Source organism: Prionailurus bengalensis, chromosome E4 (assembly GCF_016509475.1).
Source record: "Prionailurus bengalensis isolate Pbe53 chromosome E4, Fcat_Pben_1.1_paternal_pri, whole genome shotgun sequence".
Lineage (NCBI taxonomy): Eukaryota > Metazoa > Chordata > Mammalia > Carnivora > Felidae > Prionailurus > Prionailurus bengalensis.
The window spans coordinates 29,388,448-29,408,697 of NC_057360.1; the positions used below are offsets into that span (position 1 = coordinate 29,388,448).

General features: G+C 49.2%; 1 protein-coding gene and 2 long non-coding RNA genes across 8 annotated transcripts in view; 2 read left to right on the forward strand and 1 right to left on the reverse strand.

Moving 5' to 3' along the window:
• Positions 1 to 5,534, reverse strand: part of PROX1 (prospero homeobox 1) — a 52,409-nt gene extending 46,875 nt beyond the window's left edge. For 2 of the 3 annotated variants that reach the window (XM_043568569.1, XM_043568567.1), the window contains exons 1-2: positions 5,301 to 5,534; positions 5,064 to 5,169 (exon numbers count right to left, since the gene is read on the reverse strand). The gene's annotated coding sequence lies outside the window, so the exon portion shown is untranslated. Of the gene's footprint in view, positions 1 to 4,445; positions 4,555 to 5,063; positions 5,170 to 5,300 lie in introns of those variants that run through there. The other variant, XM_043568568.1, reaches the window with a different exon arrangement.
• Positions 5,312 to 20,250, forward strand: part of LOC122476178 — a 95,355-nt gene continuing 80,416 nt past the window's right edge. For 2 of the 4 annotated variants that reach the window (XR_006295409.1, XR_006295411.1), the window contains exons 1-3: positions 9,790 to 10,031; positions 12,319 to 12,429; positions 12,538 to 12,775. This is a non-coding gene — a long non-coding RNA (uncharacterized LOC122476178). Of the gene's footprint in view, positions 5,419 to 5,980; positions 6,112 to 9,789; positions 10,032 to 12,318; positions 12,430 to 12,537; positions 12,776 to 20,250 lie in introns of those variants that run through there. The other 2 variants (XR_006295410.1, XR_006295412.1) reach the window with 2 other exon arrangements.
• LOC122476179 lies at positions 6,127 to 9,470 on the forward strand. The gene is made up of 2 exons (XR_006295413.1): positions 6,127 to 7,376; positions 8,887 to 9,470. It is a non-coding gene; the product is annotated as an uncharacterized LOC122476179 (long non-coding RNA).

The following is a 20,250-nucleotide window of genomic DNA, read 5'->3' on the forward strand; positions in this document are numbered from 1 at the left end:
ATAGGCATGAATAAATATAGCTCTCCATATAGCTAAGGTCTAAACTTAAAAATAAAGGTAGAGGGGTAGTGCACGCTGGGACCATAACCCATGGAGGCAACAGACAAGATTAAGTAATTATAACTGGCTGACATAATACTTGATTAGCAAATTGATTCGTAAACAAGATATAGATGTGACTATATTTACCACATATGAAAACGCATTGTTCAACGACTATCATATAAATTAAATCACTTGAAAACACATTTAAAGGTGCTGCCATGGGCTTCCTAATTCAGAATTTAGAGAATGCTATGGACTGACTTTATCACTGATCTCATCCTGTCCATTAAGATTTTTAAAAATTCCTTTATTTCTCAACAGATGTCCTAAGTCATAGTGTTTCAACTACAATTATTATTGACTCTTATTGTATTTTGATTTTTACATTCGTTTTGAGTTTCAACAGGCGAGATGAAACCTTTTGATCAGCCCTTGGAAACAGTAATATCAGCAAGTATGCAGAAAAAAATCCTGATGTAGAATTTGAGCCCAAATGTATTACTGTTTGGATACATATGTTCTGTTCCAGTAAACTCCTCTTCAATTAACATGAAGACCCATACAGAATATTTTTATTCTTAAATAATTTGTCACAGCTAGCATTTGGTATCTAAGTACTCAACTGCTTTAATAATTCCTATACAGTGATTATCTTGACATAGCAGATTCCTCCCAGAGAAAGATAAGAACAGACATCCAGGTATAATCGAGTCAGATTTTAACTACTCCAAAAGATTCATTAAGACCTGAATTATCTCAAGAACGTCAGGTAGCTTAACATGGAGAATGCTAAGGAACTTGATGACTTAATGTTAGAAAAGAACTTTCAGCGAGGAATTTCAAAGGAATTGGAGTAGAAAGTGGCTAAGTGCTCTGCTTGAATAAAGAAGTTATTTGGGGGAGGGGATTACAACTTTTACGTATCTATCCAGAGTCCAGATTCTGGACAAAGAAGTGTTCATTATGGTAATTATCCAAATAGTTTAGACAAATCTTTTATAAGGCAGGGTGAGTGTAAGGTTGGCATGGTTTCCTGTTTGGATTACTTAGATCATCTGTCTTTGTTGGTAAAATTATTTGAAGAAATTGCTCAAGCCTACACTTTACTTCTTATGGAAAACAATCTTTGAATGGGCCTCTAATCTACTTGGGTCAGCCTGGTTATGAAATTTCGAATGCACTATCACTAACAAAGAACATCTTAAATCCACCTGAAAATCGGTAATTCAAGGCAGGGGGGTGGGGGAGATCAGATGATTTGATTTAGGTAGTCTCCCCTAAGGCCACCAAATCATCAAATCTTCCCCCTGATCCCTCTTCACTGTATTCAAGAGTTCCTTTCTGCTAATCAGCAACTTTTCCTTCAGGGACGTTTCTGCTTGCTGTAAGGTTAAGAAAGCGTTTTATGTTTAGTTTGAAGAACCCACTTGACAGAAGTTCGTACTTCAGTTAACTGAGATTGTATCCTCAAATCTCACATCAGGTTTTAAAATTTCCTATCATAACAGAGTTCTCATATCATAACCGTTTCACTTAAAATTCCTCCAACCTATCAAAAATTCCGTACGTTTTTCACCTGCAAAATGAACACAGAATATTTTCTGAGACATGCCTAAACCTTCATGTGCACCAATAATTCACCACGTTAGTAAGTAAAAGAGTAAGAAACGATCTCAAGAAAAAACACACTTTTTTTCTTTTTTGTAGAAAAGTCAAACACTCTAAATGTCCTTTGAAAGCTAGGCAATAAGGTTTGAGAAATTCCTGAGGTATCTGTCCTTTTCAGTTGATACAGGTACTTAATTGGAATCCAATCATAATATGTCACGCACAATCCGTCTTTATCCTAGAAAAACAGTCACATTTTATAATTTATTTTGTTAATCCTAAACCTAAACATTCCTTCTATCAACAGTTGAAAATGCAAGACAATCCCTGAAATGATATAAGAAATTCATGAAAAAAAAAAAGGCCTATTTGCACTTTGAACAGATAAAGAGAACCCCGGCAGCTGGCTTACGTTTTAAGATTGCAAGTGCTACTTCTAGAGGAACCATGCTAGGAAATGAATAAAGTGAGAACAAAGATGCATGTGACGTAGGCATGACTTTTCTTCCCACAAGGTGATGATTAAACTAAGCAGAATTCTGCATAATGGACACATAAACATACCAGTAAGTACCAAGCACAGACAACCTCTATCAAACATAAAGGAAATGGACATATCCAGAGATGACGTGAAAAAACTTCGCGAACACCCAAGACAAGTATTGAGGGAGGGACTCTGAGGTTTTAAATCTAAAGGACAAATGACACACAGTATCTCATTTTCATGAACTCTCGATCGTCGCCCAAACAACAAAGACAACCGATAAAACCATTCACCATCTAACCTATTTCTATGTACCACAAGAAGTAGCCTGTTTAAAGAGAAACTTAAAAGGTCAAGTTTGAATAATCCAGATATAGTGCTTCCACTGAATTCTCCACAGCTTCCCTCACACGTCAAGCCACGGTCCTTACCCTCGCCGATTTTACCATTATATAAACGTGGCCACGTTGTAGCCTATGGACAGGGTAACACCAATGCTCCTCTTTTCCTTTCTCATCACACACAGCCCATTTCATTCTGAAAATACTCAGAAGTTCTTGCAAGAAACTCCTCACACAGCTGATTGCCTGCATCTTGCATCAAACAGAGAAAGCGCAGTTACCTCTCACGTACTTGAGATTTTCCTTCTCCATCAAAGTAATAACTAGGACATCTGGCACATGTCTGGTACAATGACAGGCTCATTCTGCTTTATGAGAGTATTTAACATAGGACTTGAAAGAGTTTATGCACATACCTATTCTTTCTGGGCAGAGAGAAGGCACGCTAAAAAGATAAGCTTTAACAACAGTAACACTTTCAAATGACTTTGGTATTCTTGGCAGTTACACACACCGCCCATGGCCGCCCAAAACACACAGGCACACAAAAGACGGCTCTCGCCCACCCCCCTTCCGCACCACAGACCTGGGAGATAGGCAGAAACTATAGAGGGAAGCAGAGGGAAAGTCAATCTCTCTCCACCTGCTGCCTGAAGTGGGGGGACTTTCAGCCGCCTGGCAGGCAGAAGCCTGAGACACAGCCTCAGCAGCAGCCTGCCAACATCCTTAAGGAAAATAAACAAACACATACCAACTTATCCCCCACCCCCAAGCAAAGAACTCACATGGCCGGGCTCAAAGCATGACAACAGCCCAGTTCCCATTAGCCCGGAGAATCCTATTAAGCAGGGCACCCATAAATTCATAAACTTCTGCAACCCTGGAGTGCGCATTGTGGCCTGGAGCTGTACAGACACACACAGACACAGAGGAAATCTGCACCTGTCTTTCTTGACCCAACACACCTGTCAGGCCCTGCCCATGCACAGCGCTCTACGAATAGACTTCTGCCTACCTAGTTTAGGAAAGCAAAATTATTATTATTATTTTTTTTTGTAAGGGAGGTTATAGGTGGGAGGGAAGAAGGGGGGAAGGGAGGGGGAGAGAGCGGGAGGGAGAGAGAGAGAGAGAACAAGAGAAGACACTTATAGCCTTGACTTTGAGAGAAGGCCACCCTGTGCTCGCACTGTTTTTATAAGCTCTGGGAGACAACACAGACCTTCTTGGAAAAATAAAAACAAGCAGGTGAGCTCCCAGCCTTCCCCCAGGCGGAGCAGGGTTCTGGACTGCCAAGAACAGCAGTCTCACACTCCAACCTGCCTCCTTGGGCTATTTAAGACGATCGCCCAACCGCTCCTCCTCCTCGTCTCTGCCAGCCTGGAGGACTCTCAACTTCCGAAAAAAGCTGAGAAGTGGCGGGAGACGTGTGAGTCTCTCTCGAAAGCTACTCCCCCTTCACCTCCCTCCCGCCATTCCCTACCCCCCCCCCCCCGCCCCCCGACTCCGAACCACGCTTTCCACCGGCGTTCAGTTTTAGCAGGAGTAAGTGGCTAGCACGCCAGAAGAACCAACAACTTGCTAAACTGGACTTTGGGTGAAGTCTCCCCCCCCACCCAGCGCCCCCCTGCCTGTCCCCCTCCTGGTGTGTTCAGCCAAGATAGCAGCTCTTCCCGCCCTCCTCACCATTCTCCCCGGTAACAATCACCCTCACCTCTGTTCTCCTCCCTCCCCAGTCCGCTGAACTGGGGCACAACTGCAGGTACCACCCAGACAAGACCAGATCCCAGCAGCCCCGCGGCACACACACTGCCAGCCAGGGCTGTGAGAGTCCTCGCGTCGCAGATCCGCAGCCCAAGAACATCCCCTACCCCCACCCGCACCGCCAGCACTCGGTCCCCCCGCGACGCTCCGGCCCCATCCCTCCACCACCGCCACACGACCTCCTGAGGCTCCCGCGGCCGCCTTACCCAACTCAACTTGACCTAGCCCCGGTTCCTCGGAGCTCTGGAGAGGGACGCCGCGCCGCCTTCCCGGGACCATCTCTCCACCGCTCCAACCCCGATTTCAACATTGCGGCTTCGACAGCGTTTTGCGAGTAAAGTAACAGAGCGCCCCCCTCCTCCCTCCCCCCTCCTCCCTGCTCCCCGGCCCTCTGCTGGGGTTCAAAAGGAGAAGTGAAAGGTATGCAAATGACAAGCAAATTGGAAGAGCCTGGAAGAAAGGCAGCTATAATAAACAAGACAAAGAGAAAGGACGTGGGGGCTGGCCCAGGAGTTTTAGCCGGGAGAGACGGGAAGGATGGGGCTTGGCGGAAAGCGGGGATCCAGGCGAACAAAAAGCGACCCGGTCCCCCTCGCGGTCCTCTCTCCCGAGAAGAGAGGGCAAGAAAAAGAAGGAAGGGAAGCAAACGCCTCCTCACAGCCCAGGAACAGTACACAAAAGGTGACAAGATCAGCGACAAGTCCAGCAGTATCAGCCTCCCCCGCCGCCCGCCCGCCGCTCCCCCCCCCCCCCCCGCCATCGCCACCACCACCCCAGCCACCAGCAGGAAAGAGAAAGAAATAAAAGCCAAGCGGATCACTTACTCTTAGGAACTGGGAGGAGCGGAGCGCTGAGTTCCACGGAGGCTCCTGCTTACAAACTGTTTAGAGCCTATTTTATTATGATTCATTTAAATAACACCATTTTCTCCTGGAAAAAAAAAATGTTTACACGGGCATGAGTAATGGGAGTCTCTTTTCTTTTCTTCCCATTCAAGAACAAGCCAGGACAAGTGATTCTGGAAAAGGGGAGGGGACTGGCGAGGGGGAGAGGATACTTACGCGGTGCAGAGGGCAGTGGGACCGAGCGTGGTTTTGCCGGCAGGGAGAGGAGAACACGCGCGCGCACACACGCGGCGGTGTCTTGCGGGTGATGAATGTGATAATTGGACCGGGGCCGGTGAGTGCGCGCGAGCGAGCGAGCGAGCGGGGCGAGCGGGGCGAGCGGGGCGAGCGGGCGAGGGAGAGGGGACGGTGGGAAGGGTGGGAGGGGAGAGGAGAGGAGAGGAGAGGGAAGAAGACGAGGCAGAGGAGGGCAGGGAGGAGCGGAGAGAAGAGAGGAGAGGAAGGAGGGAAGAAGAGAGGAGCCGCGGAGAGGAGCCGAGCGGAGAGGGAGCGGGCGGCCCGGCGAGAGCTCTTTTGCGCCGCTGCGCTTCCCCGGCTGCAATGGTGTATTATTTCAGAGCGCTCCCTCAGCTGAGGGCTCCGCTCCACAACAAGATTTACTTTAAGACACAGCTGAAGGAAACAGGAAGACTGCACGTCACAGTCTGACTGACGTACCCGGCCCCAGCACCCAATCGCGAGGCGCCTTCGGATTCAAGGGGGGATAGCGAGGCAAGAGAACTTGGGAGGAAAAAAAAAATATAAAAGGGGTGGGGGGTGAGGGGCTGGGAGGAGAGGAGGGGAGAGGGGCCCCGCGCTCCCCCTCCCCCGCCTCCATCCCCGGCCCCCACCCCCGCCCCCGCCCTGCCACCGCTTCGGGGCGACTGGATCGCCGCGCCGGGGCCGGAGCGAGCCATCTGCGGGCACTGTGCAAAGCGGGCGACGGCGCGAGCGGCGCTCGGCTCACACTCGCTCGTCCTGGACGCAGGTCCTTTTTTCCCCCCCACCCCCTCTCTTCCTTTCCCAGATACAGCTGATCGAGTTCACCGAGTGGCCGAGCTTGGAGCAGACTTGGGTGGAGAAAGGCACGGAAAAGTATACTGGAGAAAAAGTGGGGTTTTAGGGGTGGAGTGGTATAGGAGGAGGGAGTGGGGAAGCTCGCAGGTCGTTCCACATTTTAAATGATCACAGACAGTATCAAGAATACATGTCACCCTTGCTTGCTTTTAGAGGCAAAGTGGACAATAAAATACAGGTAGGTTGGGGATTTAAATAATACGTGCCAGCGGCTTCACTTGGGCTCCGCTGCATTTGGTAGCAGACCAGTATTGGCTGAGTTCCAGTTAATCTCCCGTCAAAATTACTAGGAAGAAGAGTATCTGCCCTTGGTTCTTCGGATTGTAGGTACAGCAGCCCTTTTTTTTGGGGGGGGGGGAATGTTGCAAACATTACCTCGCAATTATCCCTCACTAACTCACTCACCCCCACGATGACCAAAGAGAGAGGTTTCCTACTGGAGTACACAATTTTGGCTCCTGGGTAGCCAACTTTAAAGTTTATTAAGTAAGAAATTTCAAACGCTTAAATTTTAGGCTTCAACGTAAAGCTATAGAAAATACACTTTGGTTAGACATCTCTTGGAGGAAAAATAACCAGGGAGATTTCTTTAGATAACGTGGCTCTTAAAGAGCTCCTTGGAGGTTTGCAAGTTACAAATGCGAAAGGGCATTTCCAGCCGCAGCCAGAACGTGTCTTTCACCGGGCACGGTAAAAGGCTTTTAATAAAGCAACCGCGTTTATGACCTAAAGATCCTATAAAAGCCAGGACTTACAAGGGCTGAGAAGCAGAAATACTCGTACCTAGTCGATTAGACACTCAATTTTTAGGTAGGATGGGAACAAGTATTTTTTGTACGTTCCTCGAGTTCAAGCAGATCAAAGGTTTGGGACAACTGTCAAGCAGACGTTGGTTGGGACAACAGTGTTTATGGGGCGTGTTACCAGTACACTGACAGACAACCACCACCATCTTCTGCCACGCACATATACCCCTTTCCTAGGACGTTTACAATTTCAGTCTCAAATTCATCACTGTGAAGAAGTCTTCTCTTTGAATAAGAATAGAGATGGTAACACGCCTGAGACTATACTCTGTAGGAAACTTTTGGCACAGGATTCAAACATTGAGAAGAAGAAGAAGAAGAAGAAGAAGAAGAAGAAGAAGAAGAAGAAGAAGGAATCAAGCCGGCCAGGGTAGGTGTCGAGGGTAAGAAAAGAGGCTTGCTTGAGCATCCCCCAGCCTTCACTTCTCTCTTTCCGCTGCCCCCAGACCCTCCCTCCACACCATTTCGGAAACGACACAGATGCGGGCAAACACATCACCCGCACTCCCAGTGATCGGCTATTGTATCAAGTGTTTTAATCGAGATGTGACAATTTAGGCTGGGGACAGAAATAATCTATCAACATGCCCATTAGATGCAGGGTGGAATAATGCCTCTATTGGTTGGGTCCTTTCGAGGTAAGCGGGTGTATTGAGCCGGGAAATTTGGGTTCTGTGAATGGATCGAGGCTACTTCCTTTCTGCCTTTCCGTCCTATTATTTTCTTTAAGTATCCCAGTTTGTACATATGTTAGCGCCAGCCCACAAATAAACTGGTAGGAGTAGAGGATATATGCCCTCCACACCTTAAAACCATCTGCTCAGTTTGACATTTACAAAAAAGGAAGGAGAGAGCAGGGAAGGAGGAGGGGGAGAAGGGGGGAAGAAAGGAAGCCGAGAGGGAGAGAAAAGATTCAGAATCTGCAAGGAAATGGCTTGAACTTCAGCCCACAAGTTATGTTAGTTACACCTAGCGCTCGGTTTGCACATTTTGCACACTCTACGCCCGGGAACTGGCGGCAGGAAAAGTTCCTCGCGAACCCCAGTAAGCCTTCTGTCACCCGCGGGGGGGAAGGCAGGCCTGAGTGCAAGTCGGGGTAAAGCCGTCTGGCAGACAAGGAAGCTCCCCCACTCCCAGCCAACGCAGCGGAGGCTCGCAGCTCGCCACGCTCCGCCGCGGCAGTTCGCAGCCCGCATTAGGGCGCAAGAACTGCTCGTTGAAACAGGAGCGCGCGCGACGCTGGGCAAGCGAGCTCGGTCCGAAGCCCAGCTCCGTGAGCTACGTACGCGGAGCCCTGTCCTGTCCCCTGCTGTCGGGGCGCCCTACAGGCCGGGCTCCTGGTAACCTCTCTTGCCCAAGCTGCGGCGCTCTCCCAGGTCTTGGGACGCTCTAGAGCAAGGCGTGAGGCCCGAGCCCCCTATCTCGGGCGACTCCCGGTTTGTTTTCTGATAGGGGAGAAGTGATCAGTCAGGTCGGAGACGAGAAGTCGCCTAGATACTGGCTCCATCTCTGAAACCAGCGGCCAAGCCTAGGGTCAACTCCTTCCTCTGTCCATTGGAAACACAACCCCAGTAACTTAAAAGTTAACACAAGTTCTGACCGCTTTTCCAACAAACCTCATCCATGCAGACTGCATTTACTTATTTATGGGAAGGGGGATCTGCTGCGAGTTCTTAGTCAAACTCCTGCAGTCGTCACTTGTGCATCTGGTCCTGGGTTAAACGCACTTTGCCTTGACCTTTCCTCGGTGTGTTTCCGCCCCCCTTCCCGGTTCTTAAAGCCCTCAGATGAAGCTAGGAGGGAAGATTGCATATAAGTAATTTAAAACCTTACGATGAACCATCGTCAGATCCTAAACAAACCAATTCTGGGAACTTCAGCCAGATCCAGGAGAGAGGCAAACGTGGGCGTGGATTTCGGAAGAAAGATGCTGAAGATCCCTGCCTGGACGGACACGCACACAAAAGCATCCACTATCCAGCACCACCAGCACCACCCTGAAGAAGGGAAGAGAAAGAAAGAAAAACCAACTCCAGGGTGCAGGCCGGCCTGCTTCCGGCAGTCTAAAAGCAGACTGACCGCCATTCTCTCCTTCCCCACCCCCCTAGCCCCGGTGCCCAGCGCGACGCCAAGCTCAACCTGGATCTGTTCTGAATGGGGGGGGAAAGTGAAATGCCACAAGATCAGTGGCAAGTAGCAGCTGCAGCGTTTCTCTCCTGGGAACCCCACTGCTTAGAAGCCTCCCGAGTGATGTTTGTTTAACCAACGGCTTTCAAAGTAAACAGAGGCGAAGCGCTCCAAAGAAGTTGAAATATAACCCTTACAAGAATTTGGGGCCGGAGTGCTGGCGGAAAAAGTAAAAAAAAAAAATTTTTTTTTGGTTTTAAATAATAAAGCTTCCATCCCAAATAAGAGCCCTAAAGGAAACTAGAAGGGTCATAAAAATATAAATTTATCGAAAGGATTCATTGCAGTAAGGTGACCTCAAAATCATCCTTCGTCCACAAACACACACCTGCGGGGAGCGGGGTTGGTTGTCAGTGACTTGAAGGGGCACACTACTACTCGATTTTAGGGAAGTGGGAGAAAACAATCGAAGGGAGGTGCTTTCCCAGCCCTGCAGCAGAAAGGAGTAGGCAGGGCGCTCTGCGCCAGCCCTGGCTTTGCCTCAGGCACCGAACTTTCCAATATCAAGATATTAACAGATGGTGGTGAGCACATGGAGGGCTGTTACTTACATAATCCAGCCACTCCGCCCAGCCGCGCTGAAGCCGGCGAGGCGCCCGCCAGGCCGCGCGCGCGCCTTGCGAGGGGTGCTGCTGTCCCCCGAAATAACGTGCTTTCCCCTCCAACCCCCACCCGGTTCCTTGGGGGCCAGGGTTTGGAGAGGTCGTGCTTTCAGAAAAACATTCGCATCGATCAGGGTGTGCTTTACCTTCTTCAGTCCACAGTAAAGAAGCTGGAGACCCAAGGGCAGAGGGAAGCGGAGGGAACGCTTTCGGGGAGAACCGGACGCCGTCCCTCGGTATGGGGGGGTGGTACCCGGGAGTGGAATGTTCGCGATTTACATCCCTCCTTCTTTGGCTCAGTATTAGCAGATCTTTCCCAGTCACTGAAATACAAAGGCAGGCTCGGGCCGCGGCTGAGGGGGAGCGGGGTGGGGTGAGGGTGTGAGTGCGAGGGGACGCCTCTGCACGCGGGGGCGCAGTGGGCAAAGTTACGCAAAGCCTTCGGGCACCGCTAGGCTCCCGAGCTTCTGCAGGTTTTCAAGCACTGCTTCTCGCACGCGGGGAGTCCCTTTCGGCTGTGTGGCCGCCTGCTGCCTTCACGGTCCCAGCCACCTCCCCCGAGGCCCGGTCCCTCCCCGTGTGCCTGTGTACCTCCGCCCGTGGGTCGGGGGGCGCGTTTGTTTGCCGAGCCTCTCCCTGACGGCGACTCCGGCCGCCGAAACCCGTGAGGAACACGCCTCAGTGGGCTGGAAAAGTTTCGGGTTGGGAGGGAAGGCTGGGAGTCGCCTCTCCTGGCACCCGGCGCGAGCGGGGCTGCCTGGCCGGCGGCTACCTCCCGGTCCCCTCCTCCCTCCCGGCCCTTCCTTTTTCGCCGCGGCCCCGCGCTAGGTGTCGCGGCCTCTCGGCCGAGAGACCCGGAGCGCGAGGTGCGGCGGCGGCGGCGGCGGCGGCCGGGAGCTCCGAGCGGAGGGCACGCCCCTGCCGCCCGCGCGGCTCCCGGGGGTCCCGCTCGCCCCGCCCGGGCTCTGCGGCCCCCGCCTCCTCCCGAGCCGCCGCCGGGGCCGGAGCCCCTCTCGGCTGGCCCGCGCGGGGCGCATGCCGGGCGCAGAGGGCAGCCACCTGCTCCCTGGGCTGCGCGGGGCAGCGAACATCCGACGCCGCCCGGGCCACGCGGCCCCGCGGCGTATCCCCCGCCCCTCCCCCCCCACCCCTCCCCCGTGTCCCCGCTCCGCCACCGCCCGCCTGTTGCTGCGGGGGCCGTCCCGGCGGCGGCGCGCCCGACCCGGGGACGCGCTCCACCTGGGCGACGGGGGCCTCCCCGGGGACCCAAGGAGGGGCGGGGGCGTTTGAAAGGATGGAAGAAGCCTCCCCTCCTGTCCACCCCCTTTCTGTTGTCAATTAAGGACATTTGGCCGTTACCCCCAGCTTCTCCTTTCTTTGGTGTTTCAAGTCCAGGGTGTGAATTCCGAGGAGGTCCTCGATTTTTGGTGATTTGGGGTGATAGGACTTAAATTACCCCTCCTGTCCATCTTGCTAGGCTTTTATTCAGGAGCGGATTCGAGATAAATAGGTGTAGGCCTGGCACAGGGGGAAAAGCGAAGGAAGCTCCCAGTTTGGATTTATTTGGGGGGAGAGAGCGCGACTCTGGAAAGTTGCATTTTGTTTAAATTAGAGCAAGACAGAGTTGAAAGCCAGATTTCTATAATTTTTTCTGGTGATATTTCTTTTATGAAGTATCTAAGTGTCTGTTTGTCATCATTTTGAGATCAAAAGGAAAATCCATATGCTGCATAGTTTTTCGAAATTGCTATTTAAATATGTTTTAAATGTTTTATCCAACGTGGAGAAGGCCGCTCGCTCCGAGGCAAGGCTGGTAACAGGGATAGCGGATGGTTTGATGTGGAGCAGTGGTTCCCAAGAGTGGCCCATAATCAGGAGTCACGAAGGGAGCTTTTAAAAAACAAAGATTTCTGGGCCCACCCCAGCAAGGGAAATCAGTGGGAGAACCTGGGCCTCTGGGGGTCATGCTGTGTTTCCAATTACTGTTCAGTTACTGATCAGTGACCTTAGGTGTGTTACTTAATCTATGTGAGCCTCAGTTCTTTTTATCTGTTAAGTGGGGGTAATATCCAACTTACGAGTTGGAGAGAGTGTTATGTAAGTAAAATTGTTCAGCATGTGATTGGTGCTCAATGAGCCTATTTTGTCTACAAATGTGTGCTCTGTACAGTTGCACGGGATCCCTATGCCTTTTATGCAGAACCCTTTCTCCCAAAGATTTCGGTGAAACTAACTTCACCTAAACTTGCCCTTTGATATGTTCATGTGTGCACATTTCAGCCTATGCATAGCTGCTCCACTGGGCCTTTATGTGCACACCTTTAAGGCCATAAACCATAGACTTGGTGCACATTTGGAAGCTAGGCTCTGGGCTCTTGCACCTATAGAATGGTCCTTCCAGGCAGACAGGAATCATTTACTGATCTGAGGTCTGCTTTTCTCTTTCTTTCTTTCTTTCTTTCTTTCTTTCTTTCTTTCTTTCTTTCTTTCTCTTTTTTTCCTTTCACCTTCCCTGCTTTATAGATGGCAAACCTTTCCTACAGAAGCTGCCCATCAGACCAGTGAAACCCGCAGGACAAAAAGTTCTATTCAAGAAGGGAACAACAAGGAGGAAAAAAAGGTCAACATTCCCAGGTAAAACTAAAACAAATGTGTATCATCTATCGTTTGCTTTTACATGTCTGAATGGACAACTTCCCCAAATCTATGTAAACTACAACGCTTCATAAAATTCTGTTCCAGTGAACCAATGAACACAGGCACGCCCCGACATAATTAAAAGCGAACCCAGCCAAAGGCAGCTGTGAGAAGGCAAAGAAAGATAGGCAGGAAGGTGCTCTCCCTGGCTGTGACTCTGCAGTCGTGTGAGGGGAAGAAAGCCAGAGAAATGGAATGGGCTGAACTAGCAGAGAAACATCGAGAAGGCTGACAATTTTAGAACCGGAGACGGCTGACTAGCTAATTACTCATCCCAAAAAAGGTATTCGCTGGGACCCTCCGAAAGCTTGAGATATGTAATCAGGGTGTTTCGTGGAGCAAGATAAGGGAGAGATTGCCAGCTTGGGGCATCCATGGGCCCGATCCCTGGTGAATGAACCCATGGGTTGGGAGGAGATATTCCCTGAATGAGGGAGAGCTCATGCATCACTCCTAGAGGCCTGTCCCCGCTAAGGTTTATGGATATCTGTGGGCAAGTATGGAAGACTCCTGCTTTCTGGTTACTCTCTGTACCTGGGGGAGATGCCTCTAGGGGACAAAACAGAGAACCCCAAGACAAATCCAGAGAAACCCGCATCTGGGGCCAAGCTGTAGGGAGACAGGTGACACCGACTGACCTTTCACTCCCAAAGGCCCTCATGGTACAAACAGCGCTTTGGCCTACACTTGACATGGTGGTGGGGAGATGGGGGCAGAGGCTGAGGGGGGACAGAGTATGTGTGGGGGGACAGAGTTTGGAGGGGCCAGGGATGGGTAGGGGGACAGTGTCTGTGGGGGTGGGAGGGGAGTGGGTGGGGGTGAGGAAAGAGTATAGGTGGAGGTCGACAAGGTGGCAGAGTCAGGGGGAGAGTGCCACTGGGAGTACTCGGAGTGACCGGAAAGGTAGGGGAGGAGCACCAGTTCCCCCACCAGGTGGCTTGCTGGGGGCTAAGTGGCACGTGGGAGTGTGGTTGGAGGACTGAAAGGGAGTCAGGAGAAAAGGTCCAGAGGCGACATGTGGCCTTTGCTGAAGCCTGGATGAAGGGCACAGCAGCTAGGTTTCCTCAGGCCCTCACCAATCTCGCTGAGACAGGAAGCCACTGGCTGGCTTACTAGTCCCAGCTTGACTCAAAGGCCTAGGATGCCCTGTGAGGCCCGGCCTCACTGGGTGGGGCATCCGGGGGTCTCCCACTGGGGATGCCCCCCCCCACAGGCAGGCCTGCACCTTGCTCCCCTCTCCTACCTCAAGCCCTGCCCTCCCCCCCTCTCCCAGCAGGACGTCCCCTGAAGTGCCTCCATCCCCACTCTAGGCCCAGGGTTGCTTCTGAGCCCCAGGTCTCCCTGGGCAGTCTTCTTTCCCTCCCAGATAAGACGCCTTCACTCCTTCATCTCCTCCATGCTAATCTTCTGCTAGTGGTGCCTGGGGCGGGGAGGGCGGGTAGCAGGCAGAGGGCAAGAGAGGGCCCGTAACCCAAAGTGGACTCAAAGAGAAGGGAATGACACAATTCAACAGAGAGCTAACGTTTGCAAGACATGGCTAAGAATGGCAGTTGGTGACCCTGTTGAGGGAGCCGAGTGTACTGGAGCATTTGGGGTCTTAGCCAACATGGGGAGATAATTATCATGTGTGGGATTTAGTTGAGCCTCTGAAACTTCAATTAGGAACACGAGCCTAGAAGAATCTGGATGAGGGGCAAACGCGTCCACACGTAATCCTCTCGGTATCCCAGTGGTCTTTCTGTGAGGCTTCGGAAGGAGGCAAACAGACGAAGTGAGAAACGATGACAGGCAGGTCGGCATTTATTGAGCACTTCTAGTGTGTCATAACTGTGCCAGATGCTTTATACCCAGCACTGCCATTTTCTTAATTCTAAAATGCCATGGATTAGAAGATGCACTGACAACGTAAAGATGAGAGAGAAGGAAAACACGGTGGCCTTAAATGCACAATAGGTGGTAAAACATAACTGATTTCAGGAACATACTAAAATACGAGAAAACAGGAATCTCAGAAGTGAAGAAACAAAGTCTATTAAGTGTAGTTGTCTCAGCAGCCCGGATAGGAATTATCCCCACTGTACGGATGAGTAAACTGAGACTGTGGAAGCTTTCACCACTTGCTCAAGGCCACAGAGCCTGTAAGTAGCAGACGCCCGGTCTGCCTGCTGTCAGAACCAGAACAGTCTCTCCCAGGGCACGTAACCTCTGCAAGATTGGGCTCCTTCAGCCTCTTTCCTAGCCCGGGTTCTGTCTGGACCCTTCTACCACCGGCGACCCCTCCCCCACCCTCTAAGCTCTGGAGATTTCCAGGAGGAGAAAGTAATTCATTGGGGAGAAAAGGTACAAAATAGTCAAATTACATTCTTCAGATTCAAATAGAGTCTTTAAAAGGGTAAAAAACCATGCATGCCAGGTTTTGCTGTGCGCTGCAGGAAGTCGATGAATTCAAGGATCCCTGTATTGCTGAAAATAGAATTGTAAAAAATAAAAGGGGTGGGGGGAGAAAGTGAACGAAACTAATCCTATTAAACGTGGTAGCATGTTTTTGTGGCACGCAGGGAGAGATTAAGCACAGGAAAGGGGATAAGTACTGCTTCAGTTTCACTAAACTAATGTGACAACTTGTCATTGGAAATCTTTGCAGCCTGTTAGTAGATGACTAGCTGATTCAGAAGTGTTTTCTATCCTTCCCTTTGTGTCTCCCGTGAGGTTTTTTTTTTTTTTTTAATTTTCTTTCTTTTCCTGTTTCTTTCTTACCCATGCTGCTCTATTTTGCTTTTTAATCCTTCGTGTCTCCTTCAAGTCAAAACATTTAGCTGGCTCTAATCAAGATTTGGTTTTGAAGATGCCCTTTGACCTCGAGTTGCCCAGAGAAGCCCCGGAGGGGACTGCTCTCCATCCCCAACCCAGCTTCTGTCCTGTGGCTTGAAAACCCCGAGTTTCTGGGGGAACACTCTCATTTCAGATGTTTCGACCTTCTCCTCTCCCCTTTCTCCTTTTCCTTTTTCGTTTGCACCTTCTATTCTCTCCTGTTTGACTTTCATTTCCCTGCTTCTGTTTTTTTTCCCCCTCACTTTCCCTTTCTCCTCTTATCTTTCCTAATTTCCTTCCTTCACCTGCTTTCTTTGCATCTTCTCTTTCATTTCTTCCTTACAATTTCTTTTCCCTCCTCAGTTACCTCCCGGGTAACTCTCTTAGTGTTTCTTTCCTTCGGCTAAGACTGTTACATTCCTCGAGAAAAGTTGTGAATCCCTCCCAGTGGTGTCCATGTTATAGCAGTGACTGCAGCTGAAGTGGGCAGTGTCCTGGGGACCGGGAAGCCCCAGGGCCCATCACAGACAGGCAGGGAACAAAAGGCTGATCTAAATCAAGAGGAAGGCAAGAATTGTAGGCTCGGTCACTGTCTTTCCAAAGCAGGTGTCTGGCTTGTTTGGAAATGTCGCTGACAGTCCCTCTCCCTCTTGCTTTGGCATCACCCTCTCCCCCGTTCCTCCTCCCTCCCCCGCTCCAACTTTCCCCACTGGCTTACCACCAGAGGCGAGATGTTGAGTCAATGGAAAAACAACATTCGCCAACATTAAAGGGAGACTGTTTAGAAAAGGAAGGCCCTGCTGAGGTGCAGAGGAAGCCTGTACATTAACACGGGCCACCTCTTATCTGGGGCAGCTGGGTCTCAGCTGCCTGGGCTGATTCCCTGGCTTTGCCAAGAGGCCTTCGGCAGAGAGGCTGCCTTGCAGAGTGGGAGGGGGGGTGGGGGGGGACTGCTCCTTCTCATCCAGGAGCAGAGCATCCCAATCACTTTTAGAGACAAAAAGTCATGGCTTTTCTCCCAGGGACTTAATGGGTGTGTGTGGGGCGGGTGGGGGGAGGCAGGGGGAACCTGGACCAATAAGTAAAGTCTTGCAAAAGGCTACAGGTCCTCTGGGCCTTTGCCACTGGACACTCCTCACCATAAACCAGACTCCTCTCATTTCCAGTCCTTTTGCGGACTCCCCAGTGCCGTACCAACTGGCCGTTCTGACCTGAACGTGAATTGTAGGGCAAGACAAGCTAAAGGGACCCAAAGGAGAATTTAAAAGAAAAAACAAAACACGTGGGTAGGTTCGCCCTGGCTCTAAATTGCTTACCGTTAAGTCTTGAGCCAGCTCCCGATGGAAAGATAAGGTAAATCCCTAATCAGTCAATAATTAACCGAAGTTCCATGAATGGGCCAGTCGGCCAAATCCTGCTGACACCTTCAGATCCCTGCTTTAGTGGGATGCTTAGGTAGAACCTTCCGACAGACCCCACTCGTGGATCCCCATGAGAGGGGTAAAATGATGCAGGTACCTGCCAGTGAAATCTTTTCTTGGGCTCACTCCTTTGGATAACATCTGCAGATTTCACTTTGGGAAATGTGTGTGTGTGTGTGTGTGTGTGTGTGTGTGCGCGCGCGCGCGGACGCGCGTGCGCGCAGACAGAACAGCTTGGAGATCCATTCTGGTTCCAGGTCAGTTTGAACCAAACCCCAGATGTGTTCTGATCGTTACTCCCTTAGTCTTCCTAGAGGACTGTATCTTTTTTTTTTTTCCTGCTTTTCCCATCATTGTAGTTTCTTCCCAGTGCCTATAGATATTTCTGTTCCTTGTCTCTCAAGGTCAGTGTGTCTTCAATTTGTGGTAAAAGCAGAGATGCCCTTTAAGTGATAAGCAGCCGCATAGCCCTACCAAAGCATGAGAATAATTTTCAAATTTTAAATAAGTAGAAAATTAAACGACAAATAAATACTGATTTTGGTGCTTCTGGAAGGCCAGGTTCATTTCACTTCCTACGGAAGCAAATTTTTAGTAAGAGGGGCTTAATTCTTAAATGGTTCTAATTTCAATTTTTTGGTTTTGCTTTGCTTTGTTGTTCTGTACAGCATTTAGTGCATTATGATATGTGCTTGTAGTTATACTATTAGATGAGAAAAATCAGTGTATTAAGTGTGGTTTGAATTTTTCCTAAGATCAAGCTGTGGGTCACGACAAGATGCCAGTCTATGAATTTTTCCCCTAATTTCGTCTATTCAAGCCATTTGAAAAACAGGTTCTTTTAGACACAGGGGGAGTGGGGTGCAAGAGTGTGGCTTGATGTGGTTCCATCTCCATTCTTGGAGAAAAACAACAAAAATTGAACGTTTGTCTACGAAGGTATCACAAGGGTGTTATTCCTTCCTGTCAAAGATGGTTCATCCATTTACACTTCTGTTGATTCCACAGCTCAGCCTCTGTGATCACCAACACATTGTTCTCCTCTCCTAATAGAACTCAGTAGTCTGGGTGCTCAATTAATCTTTGGCTGCTTGGGGGAATTGCCAATGAGTGGAAGTTCCGCCAATGATCTGTGACACCCTTTTCAACAAACATTAATTGAATGACATTTCTTTTTTCCCCAAATCATCCATCTGTCCTTTCTTATGCAACTTGTGAGTTTCAAAAGGGCAGAAAGCAAGCTTTCTTTTGGTCACACATTTGGCCTAAGAAGACAACCTAAGAATTAAACAACATAATCTACCACAGCCTTATACATAAGTCTAGACGATTCATCGGCCTGAAACAACATGTTAAATATAAAACCAGTTAGGGCCAGCCGTCTTTTTCTCTTTGCCCATTAAAACTTCTTGCTTTCATCAAGGTGGTAAGTGGTTAGATTCAATGTTACGACAATCATTTGGGGATACAAGTGGGAATGGGAAAGATAAGAAAAACAGTGAGAATTTTTTTTTTTAAACTAGTCATTAAATTTGTAGGTAAACCTGGGATCTAGGTAAACCTGAGATCCAGTTTTCTTGGGCTTTATGTTAACTTTTGATTGCTTTAAAATAGCAAAAAGTGTCTCACCTATAAGAGTGCTGGTAAGTATAGCAGAGGACATACATCATGCTGTCTGTGTGGTCATGTTGCTTGAAAATTAAAATGAGATTTTAAAAAATGAAACTGGAATCTATTTTTCAACAGGTTGGAAGGCATTTATAATTACACTAACAATTTGTGAGTATCATACTAATGAGGATAGGGAAATGTAGACCTTGACATTGGCACGTTTAGTTACACTCACTATGAAAAAGATGTTTACCCCTCGAGAGTTTCTTAAGAAAAAGAAAAATCAATCTCCATCAATGAGCAATATTTTTCTCCCCAAGGGATATTGATTTGAACATTGACTTCGCAATGGGTGAGTTATTTCCTTCAGGCCCCCTGTTATGAATTGTTAGGTGACATGTCTTTTATGAGCCAATAAACATGTTGTTTCTAGTATAGTAATCTTGTCAGGGAGATTCCACCTTCTGAGCTGTGGTTGGTTTGGGATATTTCAGCTTTTGGATGTCTGCGTTAAGTATTTCTATGGGATATACTCCCAAGTTTAAAAAGCAATATCGCTCATCTCCCTTATTTTTTAAACCAAGAGTAGCCTTTCAATACTTCTGAGGGAAAATCAGGTGGCAGTGAATAATTCCCTTTTCTGCTTGCTCCTCAACTTTGTGTCCTCTCAGCTTGTGCATGGACCCATGACTCACGTGTAGTCACACAAATGTCTTCATGACTCCCTTTTCTCCCTTTACATAACGGTGCAATGTTGGTATCTCTAATTCTGAAAATAAACCAGATTGTCCATTTGCCAGAGGAACCGGTACATCAAGGAACATCGTGATGGGTGGAAGCAGAGGAAAGGATAAGTGGTGTTGGATTCTTGTCGACACGAATGAGCGTTTTTTTCAATTCATCTGTCAGGATTTGTGTGCACTGCGTTTTCCTGATGAGCTCCTTGAAGGACGAATTTAGAATTTACATTAGATCGCCTTTGGGTTGATGCGTCCATCCGTTCGTTCTTGAACCAATATTAATCTGTGCCCATATCATGTGCCACACACCATACTCAGCACTGATGATAAAGAAGACCCATCTGAGGCTTTCACAGTGTGCTTGGGAAGGCATCAGGTCGGATAGTTCTGGATACATGTTGACACAAAATACTTTAGGAGCCCTGAGGCTTATTTTGCAGAAGCTGGGAGTAGCAAGGAAGCCTTCAGGGAGAAGTTAAGCAAAAGCGTTAATTCGTCGGACCATGGGCTCAGGAGAGGAACAGAAGCGTGTGTCCCCGTTGCAAAGGGAGCGGAATCCTAAGCAAGTCACTGTATCCCCCTGAGCCTTAGTTTCCTTGTCTGCAAACTGGGAATAGTGAGACCTGCCTTCTGAGATTGAAGGTTAAGTGAGATTGCGTGAAGAGGCCTCGACACCGTGCACAAAGTAGACACTGCAGAAATGTCTGCTAGAAAGGTATGGTAAAGTGACACCTTAGCACACTCTCTAATATTAATCCAGCAAATATTTGTTGGGCACTGACCAGGTGTGATGCCCTAGTGCTGGGTTCTGGGCAAAAGACCAGCAGTTCGTCAGGAGACACCATGAGGACGGAGCGAGAGATAGAATGACAGGTGGCTCCTGCGAGGCGTGGAGGAGGCACACTTCTGTGCGTGGGCCTGAGCTGGTCTCTTACTGCTGGAGCCCAGAGCACCAGGGGCGGCCTGAAGGAGGAAGAGCCAGCAAAAGTCGGTCTTGCCCGACCAGGAAGGGCCTTGTGGGGCGGTGATGGCCTCAAAACAGGAAAGAGACAGATTTGTTCATCTGTGATTTCTCAGTTTCCTCTAAGTTTTTCCACGGGTGTTCCTTGCCTTTCTGTAGCTGGATCGCGGCCTCTTCAGAAACCAAGAAACCCATCTGTTTGCTGTTGCCTGTT